We start from the raw sequence: 24,614 nt of genomic DNA, 5'->3' as shown, positions 1-24,614 counted from the left end.
GTGGGATCAGCATTGGCCTCTAAGCTCATCTATGAGGTCACAACAGAGTTAATTGTGATTGGAGTAGGGTCCATGATACTATTCGTACATGTTCCTTTCTGACCACAAGAAAGGTGACAGGCAGGGAGGAAAATGACTGCAGGTCAGAGGCAGATGCCTGAACTTTTATGGCAGCCATGGCTTTCTTTTTCCTTCCAGTGGCAGGAGAAGACATTCAAGTGTTAATGTCTATTTCCCAAAGTCTATTACCCAAATTGTGAGTTATCCTAGAAAGGTTTTGAAATATTATGCCACTGAGCCTTTTTTTTTCTCCCCAGTCTTGAAGCAATATATTAGAAGGTCACACCACTAATTCCTTGCAGAGTTATGAGACACCTTTCACTGAACCATTGGAAGTTTCCTCTGCATAACTCATGTTTGTTAAACTCATTGTTAGTAAAGTCAGATGCAGTGGGGCATGGTGGGTAGTCAGAAAGGATCTCTGTCCTTCAGTGCCTTATCATCTTGAGTCGTATATGTTATTGATGGCATCGTTCGTGGGTCTTTTAATATAGAAGAATTTGTTATTATTGCTAGTTTTAAGGAACTGTGGCAAAATATACTATAGTGTGGATGGGATGCCTCAGTGGGTAAACATGCCTGCTCACAAGACGGATGTCCTGAGTTCAATCCCAGAACCCAAGAGGTAACAAGAGAGAACCGATGGTTGCAAGTTGTCATCAGAGCGCTATATGCACCACACACTTGAATGCACTCTTAAAGAAGTGAGTAAATAGAATGAATGTAATTTTAAAAAAATTAAAAAAAAAATAAGTCAGGCCCTGGTAGCTCACACCTTAAATCCCAGCACTCAAAAAGCAGAGGCAGACAGATCTCTTGAGTTCAAGGCCAACCTGATCCACAGAGCAAGTTCCCAGGACAGCCAGGGCTACAGAGAAACCCTGTCCTGAAAAACCAATCAATCAATCTGAAAAAAATTACACATAACATTTATCATCTTAGTACCTAACACTGTTTCTTACTCTACCTCCTTTTCAAATCCTCTATCTCCCTCATCTACTTCTTCTCTTCCTCTACATTTTATCTTTCCCCCTTCCTTTCCTCTCTTGCTCCCTTTCCCTCCCCTTTTCTCCTCCTCTCTCCTTCCTCCTACTTTCCTTTCCCCTTCTCCCCACTTTCCCCTTCCTACATCCACCTTTCCTCTTCCTTTTTGCCTCCTCCAGTGCTGATGATTGAACTCAGAACCAAATAAGCCCCTTCTCCCTTAAGCTTGCTTCTTGTCACATATTTTACCAAGGCAGCAAGACAACTAGTACTGTATCAAGGGTTACTCATTTCAGAATATGGTAACAGGAGTTTCTTCCTTTGGTAAGCTGGACCATTTTTCATTCCAGAGATAGAACAGGCTTTGTTTTTCTGGTTATCTTTTTGTGGGCACCTGTTTTTTTTTCTACCTGTTAGCAGTTGTTAATGATGCTCCTGTGAGCCTTGATGTCTATTTGAAGTTGTTTCTGTTGACATCTGTGCTGACTCAACTTGACACAAGCTAGAGTCATCTGAGAGGAAGGAACTCCAGTGGAGAAAATGCTTCCATAAAATTGGGCTATAGGCTAGCCTGGAGGGCATTTTCTTAGTAATTGGTTTGGGAGGGCCCAGCTACTCTGAGTGGTTCTTCCCCTTGGGCTGCTGGTTTCAGGTGCTATAAGAAAGCAGGCTGAGCAAGCCAGGGGAAGGAAGCCAGTAAGCACCTTTCCATGGCTTTTGGATCAGCTCCCTGCCTCTGGTGCCTGCCCTGTTTGAGTTCCTGTCCTGTTTTCCTTCAGTGATGGACTATAGTATAGAAGTGTAAGTGAAATAAACCCTTTCTTTCCCAAGTTGCTTTTGGTCACGGTGTTTTATCACACTAGTAGAACCCTCATGAAGACAATATCCGTGTAGATAGCTCTGGGCATTGGTTTGGGTCCATCAATACTAAGAGGTCTAGATCTGTGTGCCTATTGTGGGCTGGGGTTCTATGGAACTTAGATATGATCTGTGTAGGTTCAATGGAGATATTGGTGACATGGGAATTTGGGGTTCAGAGTGATAATCTCAGAGGTGTTTTCGAGACAGGCTTTGGAAGTCTGTGAGTGGACGGGAATGGATGCTGAGTCAAGGAATGTTTGAATTGCTAAGTAGGGTGGGTCTTTGTTAGCTGTGTGTGTGTGGCGGGGCGGGGGGGGGGGGTTCTAGTAAATAATTTGAAGGAGAGGTTATCGGGATTGAAGGTTTGAATCCATTTGTCTTATGTTTTTGTCTTTTCTTTCCCTTCAGGTATCTGGGTCTTGGTAGTAAATGCACAGCATTTTATATTCATAATTCCAGCCTAGTTTGTGTTCTAATGCCCAGAGGATGCAGGTCACAATTGTTTTGGGTACAGGAACTTGTGCAAGTGTGTATGGAGGTCAGAGGTTGATATTGGGTGTCTGCCTCTATCATTTTTCATCTTGCTCCCAACCATTCTGTTTTTGCATCCTGCTGCTGGGATTGCAGTGCTGTGCCTGCTTTTAAATAAATGCTGGGGTCTGGCTTTTAAATAGATGCCTAGGGCGTGACTTTTACATGGATACTGTGCCTTGCTTTTAAATGGATGCCTAGGGCGTGACTTTTACATGGATACTGTGCCTTGCTTTTAAATGGATGTTAGGGCCTGGCTTTTAAATGCATGTCCAGGGCCTGACTTTTACATGGATGCTAGGGCCTGGCTTTTATATGGATACCTAGGGTCTGGCTTTTACATGGATGCTTAGTGTCTGGCTTTTTTTGTTTGTTTGTTTTTTGTTTTTATTTTATTTATTTATTTATTAAAGATTTCTGCCTCCTCCCCGCCACCACCTCCCATTCCCCCCCATCAAGTCCCCCTCCCTCATCAGCCCAAAGAGCAATCAGGGTTCCCTGCCCTGTGTGAAGTCCAAGGTCCACCCACCTCCATCCAGGTTTAGTAAGGTGAGCATCTAAACTGCCTAGGATCCCACAAAGCCAGTACGTGCAGTCGGATCAAAAATCCATTGCCATTGTCTTGAGTTCTCAGTAGTCCTCATTGTCCACTATGTTCAGCGAGTCCGGTTTTATCCCATGCTTTTTCAGACCCAGTTCCTGATAGAACATCACCATTGTCTCAGTGTGTGGGTGCACCCCTCGCGGTCCTGAGTTCCTTGCTCGTGCTCTCTCTCCTTCTGCTCCTGATTTGGACCTTGAGATTTCAGTCCGGTGCTCCAATGTGGGACTCTGTCTCTGTCTCCTTTCAATGCCTAATGAAGGTTAATATTCAGGAGGATGCCTATATGTTTTTCTTTGGGTTCACCTTCTTACTTAGCTTCTCTAGGATCACGAATTATAGGCTCAATGTCCTTATTTATGGCTAGAAACCAAATATGAGTGAGTACAAGTATATGCTCAACTATGTTCATAGCAGCATTGTTTGTAATAGCCAGAACCTGGAAACAACCTAGATGCCCTTCACTGGAAGAATGGATAAAGAAAGCATGGAATATATACATATTAGAGTACTACTCAGCAGTAAAAAACAATGACTTCTTGAAGTTTGCATACAAATGGACCGAAATAGAAAACACTATCCTGAGTGAGGTAAGCCAGACCCAAAAAGAGGGTCTGGCTTTTATGTTGATGCTAGGGCCTGACTTTTACATGGATGCTGGGCCTGGATTTTTTTTCTTTTTCTTTTTTTTGATTTTCGAGATAGGGTTTCTCCGTAGCTTTTTGGTTCCTGTCCTGGAACTAGTTCTTGTAGACCAGGCTGGCCTCGAACTCACAGAGATCCACCTGCCTCTGCCTCCCGAGTGCTGGGATTAAAGGCGTGTGCCACCACCGCCCGGCTTGGGCCTGGATTTTGTATGGATGCTGGGCCTGGATTTTAAATGAATGCCTAGGGCCTGACTTTTACATGGATAGTAGGGCCTGGATTTTACATGGATGCTGGGCCTGGCTTATACATGGATGGTAGGGCCTGAGCTCAAGTCCCTGTGCTTATGTGCTAAGCTAGCTCTTCAATCACTGAGCCACTGCTCTGGCATGATTGTTTTGATGGTGGTACTGGTTATTGTGCTGGGGCTGTACTTTAGTGCCTTGTGCATTCTAGGCAAGTGCTTTGTCACTGAACCACACCTTCCAACCCTCCCCCTTCCCTCTTGTAAAGAAGGATGTGTGGGATGTTCCTTTGTATGGGTTTCCTGGGAGATGTTTGCTGTTTATTTTGTTTGGAAGATGCCATGTGTTCAGAGCCCCAGAGTGTCTTTCTTACTTGCTGGCAAGCCTGAAGTCTGCATGCCTATCCGTTGGCAGGTACTGGTGGCTGGGGAAAGGTTGTGTGGCTCAGTGCCAAAGTAGATGTGCACTTGCTGTGAAGAAAGCTGGCCTGAGGCCCTTTCCCAGTGCTCAAGATAAGAATGGGCAGTAGAGCAGATGGATGACTTAGCTGCCTAGAACACGTTACTCAGTGAGCAAGGAGAGAGAAGTGGCAGGTTAAGGTGGGGGAGACAGAGATGCCAGTTCTGGTTTCTGTCCTTTTTCTGAACCATGCGGTGGCCTGAGTAAGGATGAGGGTAGAATGTGTGTAGGAGTGTGTGACAAGAAATATCTCAGAACACTGTATGTATTTAAATATGTAGAGACCTTGTGACCTTCACTGCAGTATTGTGGTTCCATGAAGGCCATAGGGCCAAATGAAACTTGGTTGATGAAATGACAGGGATCAGGATGCATAGGCAGGGCTCCTACATGGATTAATCTCTTTTTACCTGTGCTTAAATCAGAATGCTTGATGAAATTAAGCTTGATGAAGTTGTTAGGTTTTAGTGAAGTTGCATAGGTCAGCAACCCGGTGCACGTGCAGTTGGTAAGAGTTATTTTTTTTATAGACTTGGGGTGTTCTGTGATGGCCCCCTACTCCTTTTTCCAGCTGAATTCTACTTATTTTTGACTTGCATAGATATTGCCCGTGCTCAGAGTATGTAATATGTCAAGGGCTGTAGCACTTCTAGGTTGACTTAACATGTGTTTTAACCTTTTATCGCTGTGACAGAATACCTGAGAGAGCTACTGCAAAGGAAGACAGGTGTTTTATTTAGCTCATGGTTTCCAGGTTTTGGGTACATGGTCCCCTGACTCTGCTGCTTCTGAGGCTCCTGGGTGGTGAGGCAGTTCAATTGGGGAGTATGTGGCTGGGAAACAAGGCTTACCTGGTGAATATGAGGATGAGAGAGACAGAGAGAAACAAGTTGAGACTTAATCATCCAGTCACTTCCAAAATCCCCATGAACTGGCGTCTTCTCCTTTAGGCACATGTAGTCTTCAGGGATAGTTCCTATTCAAGAAGATACTCAAAAATCTTCTGATAATCTTTTGACAGTTCTGTCACCCTACCAAAAATATTCTGAGACGTGGCCAAAGCTGTGATATTTTCATCTGTGTTCGTTAGATCTGGCTACAGAACTTGGTTCTTGCATGTACTCAAGGGGCAAGGCTTTTCATCTTACAGCTGATCTCTAGTGATATACTTTAAGCAAGACTGTACTACCTAAACCTTCCCCAAAGTGCTACCAAGTAGGATCAAAGTGTTCAAGTACTTGAGATCATGGAAAACATTTCTCATTCAAACCAATATGTGTAGCTCTAGATGGCCATATTTGCACGTGGAGTATATCCATGGATATGCAGAGTCTGTCCTTTACAACTTGAGTATACCCAGCGGCTGGTCCTTGCAATACAGGGAGAATTGGGATAGTTTATGATGACAAGATCAGTGGGCCCATGTTTATTCTGGGCAAGCTATTCTTTTTTTCTTCATCCTTGCCATCTCATTGGTGACATGAAAACATCATAAGTATGTGGCAACTGAGATTGGAGAGGAAGTAGTATAGTAGAAAGGTCACCAAAACAAACAATGTCACAGAAACTAGGTGGCCACACACTCACAGGGAAGGAAGGTGCTACAGGAGGCTGGGTTTTAGAATCTGAGAACAGGATCACAGCCAGATGGGTCAGCCCAAGAGGAGCCAAGTCAGTTTTCAGTGAACCAGAGAGAAGCTGCAAACCAGAAAGGCCAGCACATGGCCATGGTCTTTTATTGTATACAAAGTCCTCCTGCTGTGTTTCTGTCCTCATAAAACTGACCATCTTATAAGGGAAGATAAATTAAAAACAGGGAGGTGACAGACAAGGCTGAGGCAGCCAAGAGAAGTGACTGCAAAAACAGTCACTCTTCCCTTCAGAAATTTAGTGGTTTGGGGCTGGACAAATGGTTTGTGTTCACAGTTCATGAAAGACTTAGACCTTTCAACATCCACAAGTCTAAATGCTGAGGCTTTGTCCTGATGCGATTTTCCCATTTTTTTTAAATGAGATACTTATGTGTTTACTAATAACTTGAATATTCTTTGGAAAGGCCTCCAAATTCATGACAAACCCCAGGGAATATTATTGTGAATTGTTTAGCATCTTCTATTGTTTGTGACTCCCTCTGGTACTGTCTTTTAAAGGGTGTGAAAATGCATCTTTCTGTCAGCATTAGTCAAGAATGCAGTCCCACTCTGCTGTCTAACTTTGCCTGGGCATAAATGTAGAATGTTCTTTCTGTAAAAAGTGTGTTAAGTAATTAACAATTAGAGGGAGAATTTCTGTTTACTAGGGTAAAGAAGGAGCCTGAGAATCAAACAGTATAAAAATATAACGAAAGAAAATAAAGCAAAATGCTTGTTTGGTGAAATTTAGCTCTCATTAACTCTACTAATTCAATATCATGAGAACAAATAGTACTGAGGGGATAATGGGGCAATGTTATTTGTTCCTGGGTTTTTGTTTTTAATTCATTGCATGCTCAATATCTGAGGCAGTATGCTTAGTATGTGGGACTTTAGCTGTGAGAGCTAGATTGGGCCCATTTGGTGCTGTTTCTCTAAGGGACAGGAAAGGGATTTCACCTCTTGCACATGAATTTACTAGATGAATAGATAGAATTTAAGCCAAAGATGGACATGGGCAGGGCAGTGGATGTAAGAGCAATTTACCAAAGGAGTAAGGAACTGGTGGTCCAAAAGGGTGAGTGCATTCTCCTTTTCAGATTTTTGTATACATTTATGTTTCTTTCAGCACATGCTGTTTATTTAGTTTAATATAAAAAGGCAAGACAGTAAAAGTTTAAAAACTAAAAGCTTCTTCTCTCTAAATCTCACTTTCCATAGTAAGTTGTGATAATACTTTCTTGTATATTTTCTAGGACGTTTTATGTGAAAGTGTGTGTGTGTGTTTGTGTGTTTCCTAGTGTATCTTGGACATATTAGCATACCAATGGGCTCAACATCCCCAGGCCAGTCACGGAAAATATCTCTTAGGGTTTATTGAAGCTGGGATAACAGAAGCAGTTTGTAGTTAAGCTAACAAGGTTTTTTTTTTATTAGCATTGAGGGAACTGTGGAAATTGATTGAGGGCAGGGATGTTCGCTGTTGGGGTGGGAGAGGGTGGGGTAGCAGGAGGCAAGGCAGTTTTGCTGGACTGAGAAGCAAGCAGAGAATGTAAGGTGTGACAGGAACAGTGTGACCTAGATACCATCATGTTGATAAGAGAGACTATTCCTCTCCTTGGACTGGTACCTCAGAATTCAGTGTGTGCATGAGCATGCATGTATAGTAGCTAGTTGATTGAGCTGGTATTTATGTGTTCATTCACAGTCAAGACCAAGGACAAGAACTTGTCTCTCACTCTTCACTTGACACTTCACTAGGTTTTGATGGGTCATAAGCAGTGCTATACAGCTTTGAAAAATTGACAGCTGATATAGACATTGTAGTCTAAGAAAATGATGTTTATGAATTAATTGCCTGATAGATGTCTGTCCACTCTATTCCATATCTTATTTATATTTTATCTCTTTTGGGGGGGGGATAAGGACCAAAACCCAGGGCATTGTACTTGCCTAGCTAAGTCCCCAGGCCTGTCCCTTTTGAATGAAAAAATGTGAGCCCCATAATGGTTTACACCTGCAGTCCCAGCCACTCAGGAAGCTGATAGAAGAGGCTCACATGAGACCAGTTTGAGTGGAGGAAATAGTCTCTGGAGGGTGATTCTGTCATTGGTGGTGCTGTGATTGTAGTTCACAACTTGTCATGGGCAAATGTCTGTGAATGTCTGACTTCTTAACTGCTTTGGGAAATTGCCTGCAATATTATTTGCTAGGGGTGTAAGGTGGTAAATACATTGTTAAGTGATCAGAATTCCCTGGAAGGTTTTTCCAGAGTGCCTGGATTTCAGATGCCTCCTCCTACCCTCAGGCTGTTCCCAGTAAGATTCACTGTCTGGCACTACCCACTCCTGGCCTGACACTGGCTGATTTGTATCCTCTAAGCTTTGTTGGAAGTCATTGCTGCGCTGGGCTACTTAGTGGTAACTATGGGATGAGAAAGAGGCATCCCACTAAGCCTGAGTGGTACACTTTTTGTCACAGTGGGAGAGACTTGGGGGCCAGATAGAGGCATCTCACTAAACCCTCATTGTACATTTTCTGTCACAGTGGGAGAAAAGGTATCTTAAACTGATGAATGGGATTACTCTGTCTTTATCTGGTACACTACCATCATGAATTTGGGAAGAACTTGCTTTGAATTTTCCTAAAAAAATTTAGGAGAACAGATTGAGGGAAGGTACAACTCCATAAATTCTGTCGTTAACATTCTTTGTCAGGCAGGGGCAAAGTCTCAGGTTTCCTAGGCTGGCTGCAAACTTGCCATGTAGCTAAGGGCCATCTTAAACTTCTTATCCTCCTGCTTCCACCTCCTGAGTGCTAGGATTACAGGCCTGCTGCACCTGTCACTCCCTGTTTATGTGGTGCTAGGGAGGGCATTGTGCTTGGAGACAAGAATTCTACCAACTGAGCCACATCCCCTGCTCAACTGCTATTTGTAAGGCAGAAAGGGAAATAAACCTCACAGAAAGAAAGTGGGGATGTCTTATACAGAAGATGGGTGTGTAGCAGTAAAAATTGAAGGAACCAGTCACACTGTTAATTCTATCTGACTGCCATGGCTAGGATAGGGTTCTCCACCACTGTGTGTGTGTGTGTGTGTGTGTGTGTGTGTGTGTGTGTGTGTGTTCGTGCCCCTGTCTGTCTGTCTGTCTGTGGGTGTGTGTCTTTGTGTGTGTGTTGTTTAGGATAGCTGCTGATTGCAAGGACTTAATCAATGGGCACTTTGAAAAGCTGTGGTATATTGAGAGACAACTACCATCCCAGATAAATGGAAGCTCAGTTACTGTGCACCTGAATGCTGCAGCTTTGGTTAGGGAAGGAAGAAGCAAGTGGGAGCCCCTAGCCCACATCCCCCAGACCTTTGCTTTGGTTTATGCTGGGTAGGGAGGATGACCTGGATAGGACAAGAACAGTGGGACTTCTTGGCTCATGTCCTCAAGCCTCTCTGCTCAGTCATATCTCAGTCTTCACACTTCCCTGTTCTTTGTCACCCTATCCAACTTCTGTAGGTGCTTTGCAGTTTTCATAATTCCCTAGACTGTTGCTGTGACATAAACAGAGCAGGTGTGACTGCATTTTAGAGACATCCCACTGTTTGTTTCGTAGTTAAGAACTTGCTGAATGATGATGTGTGGGACAAAAACCTTTGTTTTGTATTTTGGTTGACCATGTGTCCTGGTTGCCTTCAATACATTCATGACCTTGAGTTTTTTAGTTGTCTTGGTGTGTGTTTAAGTGTCTACTCATGAGGTTAGGGAAAGGAGGAGTCCAGGTGCCATGCCTACCCAAGTATGAATTGTGTTTCAACTTCCTATGGGTGTCACTTTTGAAGGCAGCAGGGATTCTGGGTATTTTTATTTTTACGGTTCTAAGAGATGTGGCTCAGTTTTCATCCTCACATTCATCTTCCTTATTTTTTTTTCTATTAGCTTGCATACTGTATGTGGGGCATACTAGAGCACCCATTTATAGAAGAAGGAAACATAGTTCTTGCAAAGTGGCATGTTGCTTATGTGCAACATAAACAACTATGTAAGTATTTATTGCAGGAAGTAAAATGAATGCCTATTTCCTCACCTACTTTGGATTATGTGAGTGGGGCCAGTGAATGTACACATGTTTATATGAGTGTGCACATACAGGCCAGAGGAAGATGTGGGATAGCTTGCTTCCCTTAAGACAGATTCTTTCACTGAAAGCTTCTGCAGTCTTCCTGTGTACCTCACTTCACAGCTCTGGGATTATAGTGCATAGAGCCATGCCAGGCTTTTTGCATGGGAGCTAGATATTCGAACTTGTGTTTACACAGCAAGCAATCTTTCCACTTCATCCCCCTAATCCTTTTATTTGTTTTTATTTATGTGTATGTACATGTGTCTTGTGTGTGAGTCTGAGCATGTGCCTTCAGAGGCTAAAAGAGGCTGTAAGATCCCCAGAGTTAGAGGTGATGATGAGCCATCTGACTTGGGCCCTGGGAATTGAAGTCTGGTCCTCTAGAAGAGCACTAAGAGCTCTTACCTGTTGAGCCATCTTTTCACCACCTTCTTGATTTTTTAAGGAGAAAATGTATTATTATTATTATTATTATTTGTGTGCGTATACTTGTAGAGGTCAGGACAGTTTTCAGGAATCAATTTTCTTCTTTCACCATGTAGATCCTTGGGATCAAACTTAGGTGTCAGGCTTGGTGGCAAGTGCCTTTACCTGCTAAGCCATTTTGCAGGCTATTCTGAAGAAATTGCGGCCACACAATTCATTCTAGTGAACATAGGCAGCTTACTGCCACACCGACCAATCATACTTTTCTTCAGTCATTTGATCATTGTTATCTGAGTACCTCTTCCCTGTGTTTTGTTTTATGTCTCTTTAGTCATCTCTGTGTTGGAGAATCTCCCCTACCTCCTCCCAAGGCACGGGAGTTTTGATGATCTCTCTGTTTTCTTAGGATTAGAGTGAGATTAAGAGCTACACAGCTGAATATACCCATCTAGAGTAGTGAATGAAGGTCTACCCACCAAGTGGCTCCCTTAGGAAAGTGGTGCCCAGTCTGAGGTGTCATTACTGCTTTGTTGTCACATCTTTCTCATTCAGTAGTTATGAGCATTTACTGCTCTTGCAGAGGACCATTGATGTATTATTACACACATCAAGAAGGACACATTTGGGGAACTGTGGCTTTCTGTTAACAGGATCCCGTAAGTCCTATTCACTTGTATGTTGACAGTGGCTGACCTTATGATAAATAGAGGCAGAGGAGAACGTTGGGAAAGAGACTGGCAGACTTACAAAGTGAAAAGCATTCTTTTTGGGCAGCTCCTCAACCAATGTGCTGTTAGTTAAAAACAAAAAAAAATTGATGTGTTTCTAATTCTATTTATTTTGCATATATTAGAAGGCAGTCTTTTCTTTTATATCTGTTTTTATTGTATGTGTATGAATGTTTTGCCTGCATGTATGTGTACCACATGCATGCCCATGGAGTCCAGAAGAGGATATTGGATCTCCTGGAAGTGTGTAGTTAAAGACAGTTGTAAGTCACCATGTAGGTTCTGGGATTTGAATCTTTGGTCCTCTGCAAGAGCAGCAAATAACTTAACTACAGAACCATCTCTCCAGCACCCTGGTTAACAATCTTTAGACCTTCAGCTCTGCTTCTTTGTAAAAGAAGCCCTGTGTGATTTTGATTGTTAACTTGACAGGATCAATCCTCTCCAAACCTCTGATATATGTGAGAGAGGGATTTCTAGATTATGTTAAGTAGGTTAGTACCGTAACTGTGGACAACACCACCCTATGGGCTGGGCTGGGCTTCTGGACTGAATGAAGAGGAGAATGAGCTGAGCATCAGCATTCACTTCTCTGCTCTTCACAGTGTATCTAGCTATCTTGAAAGGTTATGCTTCCATGCTTTCTTCATCATGACAGACTGCTCAAACTGTGAGCCAAAATAATCTCTTCTATCTTTAAATTGCTTTGGTCAGGTATTTTGTTATTAACAGCAATAGAAGTGACCAATTCAGTCATTTATTCTTTAAAAATGTGTTATAAGCTGGTTTAAAGGTGTGTTATAAGCTGGTTGTGATGCCACGTGCTTTTAATCCCGGCAGAGGCTGGGGCTGGGGTTGCCTATGAGTTTGAGGCCAGCCTGGTCTACAAAGAATTCCAGAGAAACCCTGCTCCAAAAAACCAAACCAACCAACCAAACAAACAAAGCAGTGTTATAATCCATCACCATACTTGTTTTAGATGTACAAGCTGCATTAGATTTCCTAGTGGAAGTCTTTTCAAGATGAGTCCTGGGTCTTTTGGTCTTATTTCTCTCTGACCTTTTAGGCATATCCTTCCTTGCTGGGATGCAAAGCTGTTCCAATTCCTAGAGCAAATTCCCAGGTTCTGGCCTAGAATCAGGTCTTTTTGCTATGGCAGTTAGACGTTAAGAGCTGTTAGTTTGCTCATTGCTGTTGGTGTTATTTCTTGGCTCTTTCAGAGAGGAGGCCCTGGAGGTGGATATTGTTTACCTGTGTGGCTTCCTGCTGATGTTCATTGCCAAGTGCAGTTCTGGAGAGTTTTTCTTTTAACATCTTTCTGTAGTGGTTTCTTTATCCATTGTTGCACAGCCCCCATCCTGTGTATTTAGGTCCCAGAGTTAGGGTATTGGTCTGTGCCAGTCTTCAGCGCCAGTCTTTAGTCTACACCAGCTGGGCCCAATTCTGCAAACTGTTTATTTTTAGAGGCATTCAAGCTTTGAACAGTTTGGCACTTTTAAGTAGCTGACGGTGGGGGGTGGAATTAAAAGAGGTGAATTGTGTTGTTAGATAGCTCAGTTGGTAAAATGTTTGTTCATATAACTATGAAAAACTGTGTTCAAAATCCTCCGCACATATGTGAAAACTTGGGTATGGTAACATGTGTTATAATGCCAGAGCTAGAGGTGGGGGCAGAGAGTGATCCCTGGAAATTACTAGCTGGCCAGTTTAGCCCTATTTGATGAGCTCCAGGTTCAGTTGGAGACTCCTTCAAAACCTATGGTGCAACTGAGGAAAGCATCTGATGCTAGCTATGGGCGCGCACATGTGCTTGCATGCACACAAAACATGAACCTTATTTCATGATGTGAGGGACTGCTTTCATGATAGTCTACAGACCCCGAGGGAAGACGGGTGAGGGTGCCGGGGATGGTGGTCACAGATCAAACTGTTTTGAGGATTCAGGGCCAAAGGCACACTTGTATGACAGTTCACTCACTCCAAGCCCACCCTGGAGAATTGGCTTGATTTCTAAGAGCCCCTTTACTTCTGAGCTTGGTTTTGTTAAAAGGAGCTACAGGCCTGGGATCCCAGAAATAGCCTGGGATTCTGCAGTCTGGCTCTGCTCTGTATGTGGGGGTAGGGCATGGGGCTAGGAGTTGGATGAAAGTCCCCATTGAAAGCATGGTTAAAAGGATAAAAGAGCTTTGATGTAGACTGTTTCCAGCCATCCATTTAATTCTCAGTCCACAAGTGGAAAGAAAATAAACAGCCATTCAAAAGTAATATTTATGTAACCTGCAGAAATCTCGGCCAACCATGGGAAAGATGATGCACTTTGACGTGCAGGATGGTCTCCCGAGTTCCCCCTGGCTGCAGCCTCTGAGCAAAGCTAATGAGAGTGAGCAATCTCTGTTTCTGTCAGAGTCCTCTGAATCCTCTTCATAACATGGGAACATTTTTTTAAATGGAAAAATGAGTTGTGCAGATTTTACATTTAGGTCATTTTCATGGAATATAGGTCACTCACACAGATGCAATGCAATTGCTTTTACTATTTTGGTCTATATACATGTTGTGTTGTGTATGTGTGTGTACGCACGTGTGTGTGTGTGTGTTTGCATGTGGATCCAGAGGCCATATGTTGGGTGTCTTTTCTCTACTGATCTCTACCTTTATTGTATTTTATTTTTATTTAAGAAAGATATATTACATGCCTGTGGGTGTATGCTATATTTGTATATGTCTATGGAGGCCAAAAGAGGGTGTTGGTTCACCAAGAGTTAGAGTTAGAGATGGTTGTGAGCTGCCAAATGTGGGTGCTAGGAATCCAACTAAGACTCTCCAGGGGAGCAGCATAAGCTATATTAATTGCCAAGCAGTTACTTCAGCGCTGTACCTTTAATTTTAACTGACTGAGCTAGGCTGGCTGGCTGGTGAACTTCAGGAGTCTACTTATTTCTGCCTTTATTGAAGCTGGTGTTTTCTGTGGATTTGGGGGATCTGAACTGAGGTCTTCACATTCAAGCCTCTATAGTGAGTGGGCTTCCATAGTGAGTGGGAACTTTGCCCACTAAAGGTATTTCCCCAGCCACATATTTAATTTTGTTTTAGTCCCCCCCCCAAGAAGGGAATTTCGGTGAGATTTAAAAGAATGCGGGAAGATAGACTGAGCTAGTGTTGAGGATGGAGTATCCTTCAAATAAGTCCAGGCTGTCTGGGTGTGGTGGCTCACTTCTGTAATCCCAGCACTCAGGAGCCAAGGCAAAAGGATTGCTTCAGTTTGAGGCTAGACTGGGCTGCACAACAAGTTTTAGGTCAGTTAGGGCTACATAGTAAGACTCAGTCTCAAAAAACAAAATTACAAACTTGGGTTGCTTTTTCAGTGCAAAGTTTTGAAAGGATAGGATGCTGTTCTCTCTCTCTCTCTCTCTCTCTCTCTCTCTCTCTCTCTCTCTCTCTCTCTCTCTCTCTCTCTCTCTCTCTGTGTGTGTGTGTGTGTGTGTGTGTGTGTGTGTGTGTGTGTGTGTGTGTAATCAATGAAGCCTGAGTGTGTGCCCAGTGAAGCTAGAGGTTGATAGGCCGGTATCAGTTGCTCTCTACTTTTTTTTTTTTTTAAGGCAAGGTCTCTTACTGAACCTGGAGCACCCCAATTTGTCTAGCCTGCCTGATCAGGGATCACTTATCTCTGCCTCCTCAGCACCAGAATAACTAGGACATACCATTCACTACACCCATTTTCTATAGGGCTCTGAACTCAGGTTCTCATGGCTTGTGTGGCAAGCAGTTTATACAGTGAGCCCAGACCTAGGGTAGTTGTATCCTTCAAGGGCCTTTGTCAATACTTTTTTTCAGGTGTCACAAATGTTGGGGGAGGGGTACTTCTGGTCTCTGCTGGATGGAAGCCCAGAATGCTGTTACAAGTCTATATAGTACTCCATACTAGTCTTCTCTGCCTGTCCCAGAATGACTTACCTCATACAGTGTACCCACCAGAATGAACTTCAAGTAAGATGTTCTCTGATCTTATTCCTTAGCCTACATCACAAGATTTTCCTGGCTAATTCCTCATATGGAAATAGAGGTAGAGGGACTCCCCTGTAGACACAGTGTCCCCTGTAAGCATGAAGGTAGAATTTTGTTGGCCCAGAACCATTATACACATGTTATCACTCTTAAGTGTTTACAAGAAAGTTTTTCCCATGTTTTTCTTCAGAAATGAAGTTTCAGAGATGGGGAATATATTCATAGTACAAACCTCTTTTGCGTACCTGTAACAAACAGCAGGTACTCAGCCAACTCTGAGATGCAGAGTGTACCTTTCTTACTCTGAAGAACCAGCAGTCAGGCTAGAGAGGTGGCTGAGGATTCTGGTGATACCTACTCCAGTGCAGGGGACAGGTGATGCATGTTCCAAAGACACTGATCTGAGCTCAGTCAGGACCTGTGTGGAGCAGGTATAAAGGAGGAAACCGTACTAGGGTGTTTTGAAGATTAGGAGATAGGGCCTGAGGTCAAGCAGGTGTTTTGTGCTATTAGGATGGAAGCTGTGTAGCCTGCAGGTGTCTGATGCTGTGTGCCTGTGCAGTTCAGGAATGCCATTCTATCTATTCTATGTGGTTTGGGGAGATCATAATGTGTGTGAAGAGTGAGGGAGACAGGATGAAAATCTAGAGAGCTTTTTATTAGCTTTTGAGTTCAGAGTTAGATGGGAATTGCTTGGACTTGCATCTATCTATGTCTGTCTTTTTTGTTGTTCTTTTCTTGCTTCAGATGTAACTATTCATTTTCATGCATTTCCCATGAATTCTGAAGTGGAGAACATAGATTGGTTATCCAAAAGCAAGTGTAGATGTGTAGATTTGCTGAAAGCAAAGACAACTGTTCAGAAAGTATGAAAGGAAGCATGGCCCCTGGCTCAGTGTGTAAAATGCTTGCTGTGCAAGCATGAGGACCTGAAATGGAATCTATAGCACTGTGTAAAAAAGTGTCCACATAAAGATGTGGTGGTGCACACCTGTAATACTACAAAACGACAACACTGAAGCTTTGAGGATCTGGGGCTCATTGAACATCCACTCTGCTCAACTACTGAGCTCCTGGTTTGTCGAGAGACACAGTCTCAAAAAATAAGGTCAACATCTGGCTTCCACATCCATGTGTACACACACACAGACACACACACACAGACACACACACACAGAGCAGTATTCTTGTCTACTGTTGCTATTTCTGCAGCTGTAATTTCAAATGGAATGACATGGTAGGTAGAATCATGACCCCAAAGAGGTGTCCCTTTCCCACTCCTAATTGCAGGTAGAATCCTAAGATGTATAGATGGTCCATTTGTATGCACAGTAATGGCAAAGGTGCTTTGAGTAGAGAGGGATTCAGGAGATTCAGAATTCAAGCCCTGAAAATTGGCATTCTTAACATAGATGGAACTGAAAATCTACTTCAGAAATGAGAGGTAGGAGGGGAACTTGATTGGGGGAGGGGGAGGGAAATGGGAGGCTGTGGCGGGGAAGAGACAGAAATCTTTAATAAATAAATAAACGGGAAAAACATAAAAAAAAGAAATGAGGGGTAGTTCTTACCATCTAGTAAGCAGACATTGTGTGTGGTTTCATCAGCTGGGTTCTGTTGTGATTAACAAAACACATTGCATGCATTTCAGTTTTTCATCAAAGTCCAGCTGAAAACCTGTGCTATATGACCACATTTACTGTTTGGATGTAATTTGAATTAGAAAGCCATTCTCTGTGTTTCTTATTAAATTGAATTATGCTTTTATGCATTTGACAGGAGAGGGAATGTATGTATGTTAAATCACCTTACATCCCAGACCATATAAAGGATTTTCATGTTTGAGAAATTGGTAGTATGAGGTTTTGACTGTCAAGTAACAATGAACCATGTATATGGCGTTTAACATTTGTACATTCATACTTCTGGCTTCAAAGAGCCCGGAGAACTTTAACAAAAGGAAAACCATGTTTTGTTATTGCTTTAAAAATTAAATTATTATTATTGTAGTTTATATGTGTATGTGCGTGTGTGTGTGAGCTCCTTGGTGTGAATGTAATAATCAGAGAACAACCTGTGTAGGTTGCCTCTCTCCTACCATATGGACTCCAGGGATTGAACTCATGGCAAGTGTTGAGCCATCTCACCAGCCCCTTGTTTGTTTGTGTTTCAGACAGGGTCTCATTATGTATCCCAACCTGGCTTAGAAGTCATGGCAATCCTGCTTTAGCCTCCGCAGTGGAGGTTATAGGCTTGCACCCTGTGCCTCACTAAAAATGAGCTTTATTGAGCTCTAATAGCAATACACTACAAAATTCACCTTTCTTAAAATATTATTTATGCATATGAATAATCTATTTGCTTTTATGCCTGCATGACAGAAGGGGGCATTGGATCCTCTTATAGATTGTTGTAAACTACCATGTGGTTGCTGGGAATTGAACTCAGGACTCTGGCAAGAGCAGCCAGTGCTCTTTTTAATGGCCAAGCCATCTGTCCAGCCCTCAGCAAAATCTGCCTTTTCATAGCTCTATGATCCAGTGACCATTTTGTGTGTATGTGTGTAGGTAGGTGTTATTGGGTAGACTTTTTATCTTGGTGAAATCATTAGCAACACATTGTGACCCACTCCTCCTTGGCAGCTACTAATTTATTTCTGTCTTCGGATTTGTATAATCTAACTTCAAAAAATTTTTGCACAGGTGTTTAATTAGCTTTATTTGTAGAGTGGGGGTGTAAGTGGAGACAAAACTATATTAATTATAATACTGTTTGGCCAATGGCTCAGGCATATATCTTAAATTTACCCATTTCTATTAATTTATGTGTCGCCACGAGACTGTGGCTTACTGGTAAGGTTCTGACGTCTTTCTCCTTTGGCAGCTACATGGCATCTCTTTGACTCCACTCAGGACAACTTTAGTTGCTGTTTCTGTATCCCATGATTTTGAAGATTTTGAAGATAAGGCCACTATTATTGATAAGATAAGGCCACTATGTATATAGTGCACGTGCTTTATTTTTTCTTTTTAAATTTTTATTATTTCAGGGAAGGTTGTATTTTAAACCAGAACCTGGTGCTCCAGCATAGACATGTGCCTAAAGTTGGGCTGTCTGCTCAAACATTTCAGGATATACAGAAAAGCATTTCCTTCCCATCATGATAGAATTGATATTAGGATGCCATATCTTAGTGATAACCAGAACTTAGGAGGATTAAACGGATACATTTCTGGTATTTTTCATCTCTAGTTCATCTCTTCCTCCTTCATATGGTGTGTCTTGAGGGTACTGCCATTTCTCCCCTAATTCTACAAAATTCTCACCTGCAAGATCTACTTTAATTTGATTTTTGCTCACTTCTTATTTCTGCCTACATTGTCCACAAATTATAATTCAGAGGAAAAATGGATCTTTATTTCCCGTTAAACAAAGAACACTATTACTGTATGAAGATTTACTAAATCAGCTCAAGAAAATACCGTCAACATGATCACCATTATATAGAAACATTTTACATGATCTAGAGTAGGGTCTTTATCTCCAGATAAGGTTGAGAGCAGGCATGAAGCTGGAGCAGTAGCTGAGAGCTTACATCCAATCAGGAGGGGGGGGGGCAGAGAGGCGGGGAGGGAGAGAACTAGTCTCATGTTTTAAATGAGTGGGTTGTAGAATTTATTTGTGTATGTGTTTGGCCTCCTTCATTTTGTAGAATTGTTTCTCATCCCACTGTATTCATTCTTGTCATTCTCCCCTCCTTCCATACCTCCCTCCCTCCCTGCCTCCATTTAGTACTGGGAATTGAACCCAGAGCCTTGCTCATGCTAGATAAGCACTCTATTATTGAATTATACCCCCATCATTCTTTATGTCTTACTTTGAAACAGGGTCTTGCTGAGTTGCCCAAGCTGGCCAGAAAATCACTGTAGCTGACACATCTGTCTCAGTCTCTGGAGTATCTGGGATGACAGACCTGCACCAGTGGGCCCAGCTGCTATAATATATTAGGGTTCATTCATATTGTGACACGGATGGATGGTAGATGGCTCACTGTACTGTTTAATGACACTCCATTTTACCATATTTTGTTTATTCATTGATAAGAACATGCTTTTTGTTCATCCTTTCTTCAGTTGATGGTCATAAACTCTCTGCCCTTTTCTGTTGTGAATATAGCTGTTATGATATGTCTTCATTGTCTTGATTACATTCTTAGGAGCAGAACTGTTTAGTCAGATTATGCTATGGTTTCAATGAGAACTATCTCCCATAGACTTATGAACTCTGAATACTGATGCTGTTTGGGAAGGTTGTGAAACCTTTAGTGGATGTCGCCTCACAGAATGAACTGGGGTCAAGTCCCGATGCCCTACTTTTTATCTGCTTTGGTTTCTTGATTAAGTAAGCAATGTGACCAGCTGCTGTCACCTACCTGCACTTTCCCTGCCATGGTGGACTATTTTTTCAGACTTTGAGCCCAAATAAACTCTTCTCTGAACTAAGGCATTTGAGCATAGAAACAAATATAAACAAGAAAACAAATATAAATCTTCAACTTTAAAAAATTTAAAAATATTTTATGTGTATGTGTATTTTGCCTACACATATGTCTGTGTATCATGCACATGCTTAGTGCTGAGGGAGGCCAGAAGACAACACCAGATCTGCTGAAACTGGAGCTACAGAAGGTTGTAAGCCACCATGTAAGTGCTCGGAATTGAACCTGAATTTGGAAGTGCAGCCAGTGCTCTTTAACAATTTAGCAATCTCTCCAACCCCATGTTCAACTTTTTCAAAGAATTTTTTTTTCTCTTTTTATGTGTGTGGTGTGGAGGCCAGAGGTCAATGTCAGATGTCTTCCTCTATTGCCCTCTACATTTTCCAGACCAGGGACCCTCAAGGCCTCTGGAACTTGCTGAGTATGCTAGAATGGCTGATCACTAAGCTACAGTATCTAACTCTCTCCACTGTGCCTGGCTTTCTACATGGGTGTTGGGATCTGAACTCAGGTCTTGTGCTTGCGTGACAAGCATTTTGCCAACTGAGCTTTCTTCCCAGCCCCAACCCTTTATTCTACACTTTTAAAGCACAGAGTGCAAAAGTTCCTTGATTTCAAAGGTGCATGCCAAGAATGAGGCCAAATGAATGACCCAGAGTTTTTCAGAATGGAAACTTTAATGCAGGGAACAAGATGGCATGGTATGAAACTGAAAATAAGATACCGTGCCTGCCCCTGAGGGAGTGTGAACATAATTTTCAGGAAAGTAAGGACAAGATCTAAGAGTGAAGTGAGTATGGGCAACAGGGTATAGGACTACAACAGGAGGTTCTCACTTAATGTGGCCTGAGTCACAGGTGTCCTTCTTTCACTTAAGCCACAGGGATGAGTTTTAGGATTGCTTGTTTGAAGGGCAACAAAGAACTGCCTGAGGTGTAGAACTGGAACTTCATATTCATTGTGCAATACAGAGGCTTCTAACGCAAAATGCTAAGTACTGTAAAATGGTGTGAATGTTCTGCAGTGGGTGCTCAGCAGTGAGAGGGAAGAGGTGTTCCACTAACTGCTGTAACAATCTTCCTTCCATAAACTCAGGTGAGTAAAGTAGCACATGTTTACTGTCTTACAGTTTGGAGGTCACAAATCTGAAGACAGCTCATTGTTATTTTCTGGTGGTTCAAGGGACCCCCTGTCCATATTTCTTTAGCCCACAGCTACCACATCCCTTAGCCCACAGCCCCTTCCTCTCAAAGCCAGTAGAGCTGACTTGCATTTTTCTCATGAAGGATCTATAGGCATTAGGTCTTCTACCCCTTCCTTGTTTAAAGGATTCTTTTGAGAACACCGTTAAGAATAAAATTGGTTTGTGTGCTGTGACCTGCTTTAGAAGACTAGTAGTGGGAGAGAAGCTCTTGTGTTGCTACTTAGCAAATACCCCCTCATATAACCCAGGGTGTAAATGCTGTAAATGCTGTCAGATCTTTAGCAACCTGATTTCTCTTTGCAACTTTCACTTCCCCTTGTCAGTAACTAGACAGTTCCAGCGTGAGGGGATTGAAGTGTAGGAAACACTGATGGTGAGGAGGACATTATTTTACTTACTACAAATGGAATATGAAGTATTGTATATAATTCTTGTGAATGTTACTGGTCCTCATCTCCACCTCTCCTTGTGGCATAGGAAGCACATGTCCAGGCAGTTGATGGAAGGAACCTAGTTTGTTTTTCTCAGATAGTGATGTAACTGATGGCATTTTTTTAATGATGAGCTATGGTCAGACTATGCTGTAGTAAGAATTGTATATTTTTACAGAAGGATTGATCAGGTTGACACCAATTCTTGTCATTATGAAGAGACCACAGCATACCACCAATGGAAATGATAGTACAAGTAGTATATGCAGACAGAACACTCATATACATAAAATAAATAATAAATCTTAAAAAAAACAGCTATAGCCTGGTGGTGGCACACACTTTTAATCTCAGCACTCAGGAGGCAGAGGTTGGTTGATCTCTGAATTCAAAGTCAGCCTGGTATAAAATGTTAAGGGTGCACTATGGCTACAGCGATAGGACTTAAGATTTGATGCAGAGGATGATGGGGAGCGAGAAAGGTTGAGAGTCCAAGATGACATTGGCAGTGTTTGGAGCCTGGAGGAAAAGGATACCAGTTGGTAAGTCAGAATGCTGAAGACAACTTAAGGCTAGAGAGTAAGTTGACATAATGATTTCTGGGTACCAGACAGGGACCCAAGTAGAGATATAATACTATGCCTTAGCAACTATTCTATTTTATTGCTGTGAAGGGACACCATGACCTCTCATTTAATTGGGGCTTGCTTACAGTTTCAGAAGTTTAATCCATTGTCATCATGGCAGGAAGCTGGTCGCATGCAGGCAGACACGGTGCTGGAGAAGGAGCTGAGCCGTCTACATCCGGATCTTCAGGCAGGCAGCAGGAAGAGAAGCCACTGGGCCTGACTTGGGCTTTTGAAACCTTCAAACCCACCTCTCAGTGACACTTCTCAAACAAGGCCACATATACTCCAAAAAGACCACACCTCCTAATCCTTCTCAAGCAGTACCATTTCCTGATGACTAAGCATTCAAATATATGAACCTTTGGGGGCCATCCTTATTCAAATGTTCCCATACTGACCTGTTTCATACATGTTGACTAGGTCAAACCCCAGTGCAGCCCTGGTCTGCTTGGAATGGGGAATCCATGTGCAAGGCTCAGGACTCCGTCTTTGAATGTAGTGGCTATTACATAAGGCAGTAATGGAAGCGGTTCTGAGGCAGTTCTGAAGCAGCAGTGCCAGATGGTTCTGGGAAGTGGGCAGGTCGAGGCTCAATGTTGCATCTGTAGAGTTTATTGAGGTTATTGTTTTAACACAGCAGATGTAGAAGGCTCCTTTGGTGATTCACATGGTTCTAATCTGGGGCCCCTTTTTCTCATTTATGTTGTCACATTTAAGAAGTCCTAGTGTCTGTGTAGAGACATATGCTCAGGCTTTGACTTTTCCTAGTTGGTCCAGCTATAACCACCATCTTGGTTATTGATCAAGTAAAACATATGGTGACCATGTGATACATCATCCAAATATAGACAATTCTGAAATAGAATCACTATTAATAATGATCCTTCTGTCATTAGTGCCAGCTTCTGAAATGGCAAGACTTTGTGATATCTTCCTAGTTCCTTCCATCTGTAATATTTCTTCAGTCTACAGTATGACAAAATACTGTTTTTCTAGTAAGCTGACTTAAATTTTTGCCTCAAAGGCTAAACTCCCAAGAATGTAAAGGAAAGATGGTGTTCAGAGTCACTACTCTTCCAACTTGCAGAATACTGAGGACATGTGTTTTTAAACTAAACCTGCTTTCTGAAATTTGAGATGAATGCATACACACCAAATGACTATTATTTATGTACAGGACTTGAAGTTGTAGAGGAGACAAAACAGACCCTAATGGGTCTAGAGAGATATAGCTCAGTGGCTAGGAACACTTCCTGCTCTTCCAGAAGACCTAGTACAACACCATCCATAACTGCAGTTCCATGACATCTGACACCCTGCTCTGACCACTGTGGGTACCAGGCATGCATTTGGTGTACATATACATACATGCAGGCTCATGAATGCAAAATAAAACATACGAACAAAATAACTACAGAGACAGAGAAAGACAAAAGATAGACACTTGTTTTATTCTAGTCAGAACAGTAGAGAGGACATTTGCTATCAAGAAAGAAATGACATCACCTTTGCTGTATCCGCTTGGTCAAAGTCACTTCAGTCACTAGGTTCTTATCTCAGAGAAGATTCATTTAGTCACTGTCTTCACATAGATGAGGGAGGAGCAGGCACAGGGAAGAGTCTATTCAGGGTAACCAGAGATACTGCAATTGAAGTTTGATGCCTCTAATTTGTATCTTGTAATGATATGTTGCTAGACTGAAATGTTAGTCATAATTTGCTCATTATGGTTTTTCCTTCCAAAATTCCCAACCCAAATTTATGTAAATGTTTTAATGCTAGATGTTTTGAAATTATTTCCCAAGAAATCTGGAATTTTTATGCACCCACCAGCTATTGTGGACAATCTTAAATCCATTGTCTCATAAGTATGACTTTTTTTTTTCAAAAAATCCCCAAATATTTGTGTAATAAATGGGAATATAGATTATTTAAACATCATCCTGGAATATAATGTCATTGTGTAGTGTAATCTTGTTATTAGATATGCTTTTCTAACCCAAGCTTTGGGTTTTACTGTATATGGGATTCTGTTGTAAGAAGCCACTTGTTTGTTACCTGCTGCTCAGCCCCGAAATAACCACACAGAAACTGTATTAATTAAATCACTGCTTGGTTGTTCACTTAAGCGTATTGCTAGCTAGCTCATATCTAGAATTAACCCATCTCCATTAATCTGTGTATTGCCACATGGCTGTGGCTTTACTGGCAGGATTCCAGATTGTCTGTTCCCAGCTGCAGCTACATGAAGTCTCCTGACTCAGCCTTCTTTCTCCCAGCATTAGTTTAGTTTTCCCTGCCTCACTCTATTCTGCTAAGCCATTGACTGAAACAGCTTCTTTATTCATTAACCAATAAAAACAACATATACAGAAGAACTTCCCACACCAGAATCCAGACATTTTTTGATGCTGATAATTTTATTCTTGGATGCCAGGTGTGGTGTCTCATGCCTGAAACTTCAGCATTCGGAGGTAGAAACAGCAAGAATGCTGGAAGTGGTAGGCCAGTGCTGGTTCACATAGCAAGCTCTAGGTCAGTCAGAACTACAGAAGGAGAACCT

The 24,614-nt window shown here is 42.2% G+C and overlaps 1 protein-coding gene across 29 annotated transcripts in view; it reads left to right on the top strand.

Moving 5' to 3' along the window:
* LOC142841479 (F-box-like/WD repeat-containing protein TBL1X) overlaps positions 1–24,614 on the top strand; it is a 171,692-nt gene that overhangs the window by 48,365 nt on the left and 98,713 nt on the right. The window lies entirely within an intron of this gene.

This window comes from Microtus pennsylvanicus, chromosome X, assembly GCF_037038515.1.
Source record: "Microtus pennsylvanicus isolate mMicPen1 chromosome X, mMicPen1.hap1, whole genome shotgun sequence".
NCBI lineage: Eukaryota > Metazoa > Chordata > Mammalia > Rodentia > Cricetidae > Microtus > Microtus pennsylvanicus.
Note: the sequence above shows the minus strand (reverse complement) of the source record. Positions and strands in the feature narration are given on the sequence as shown.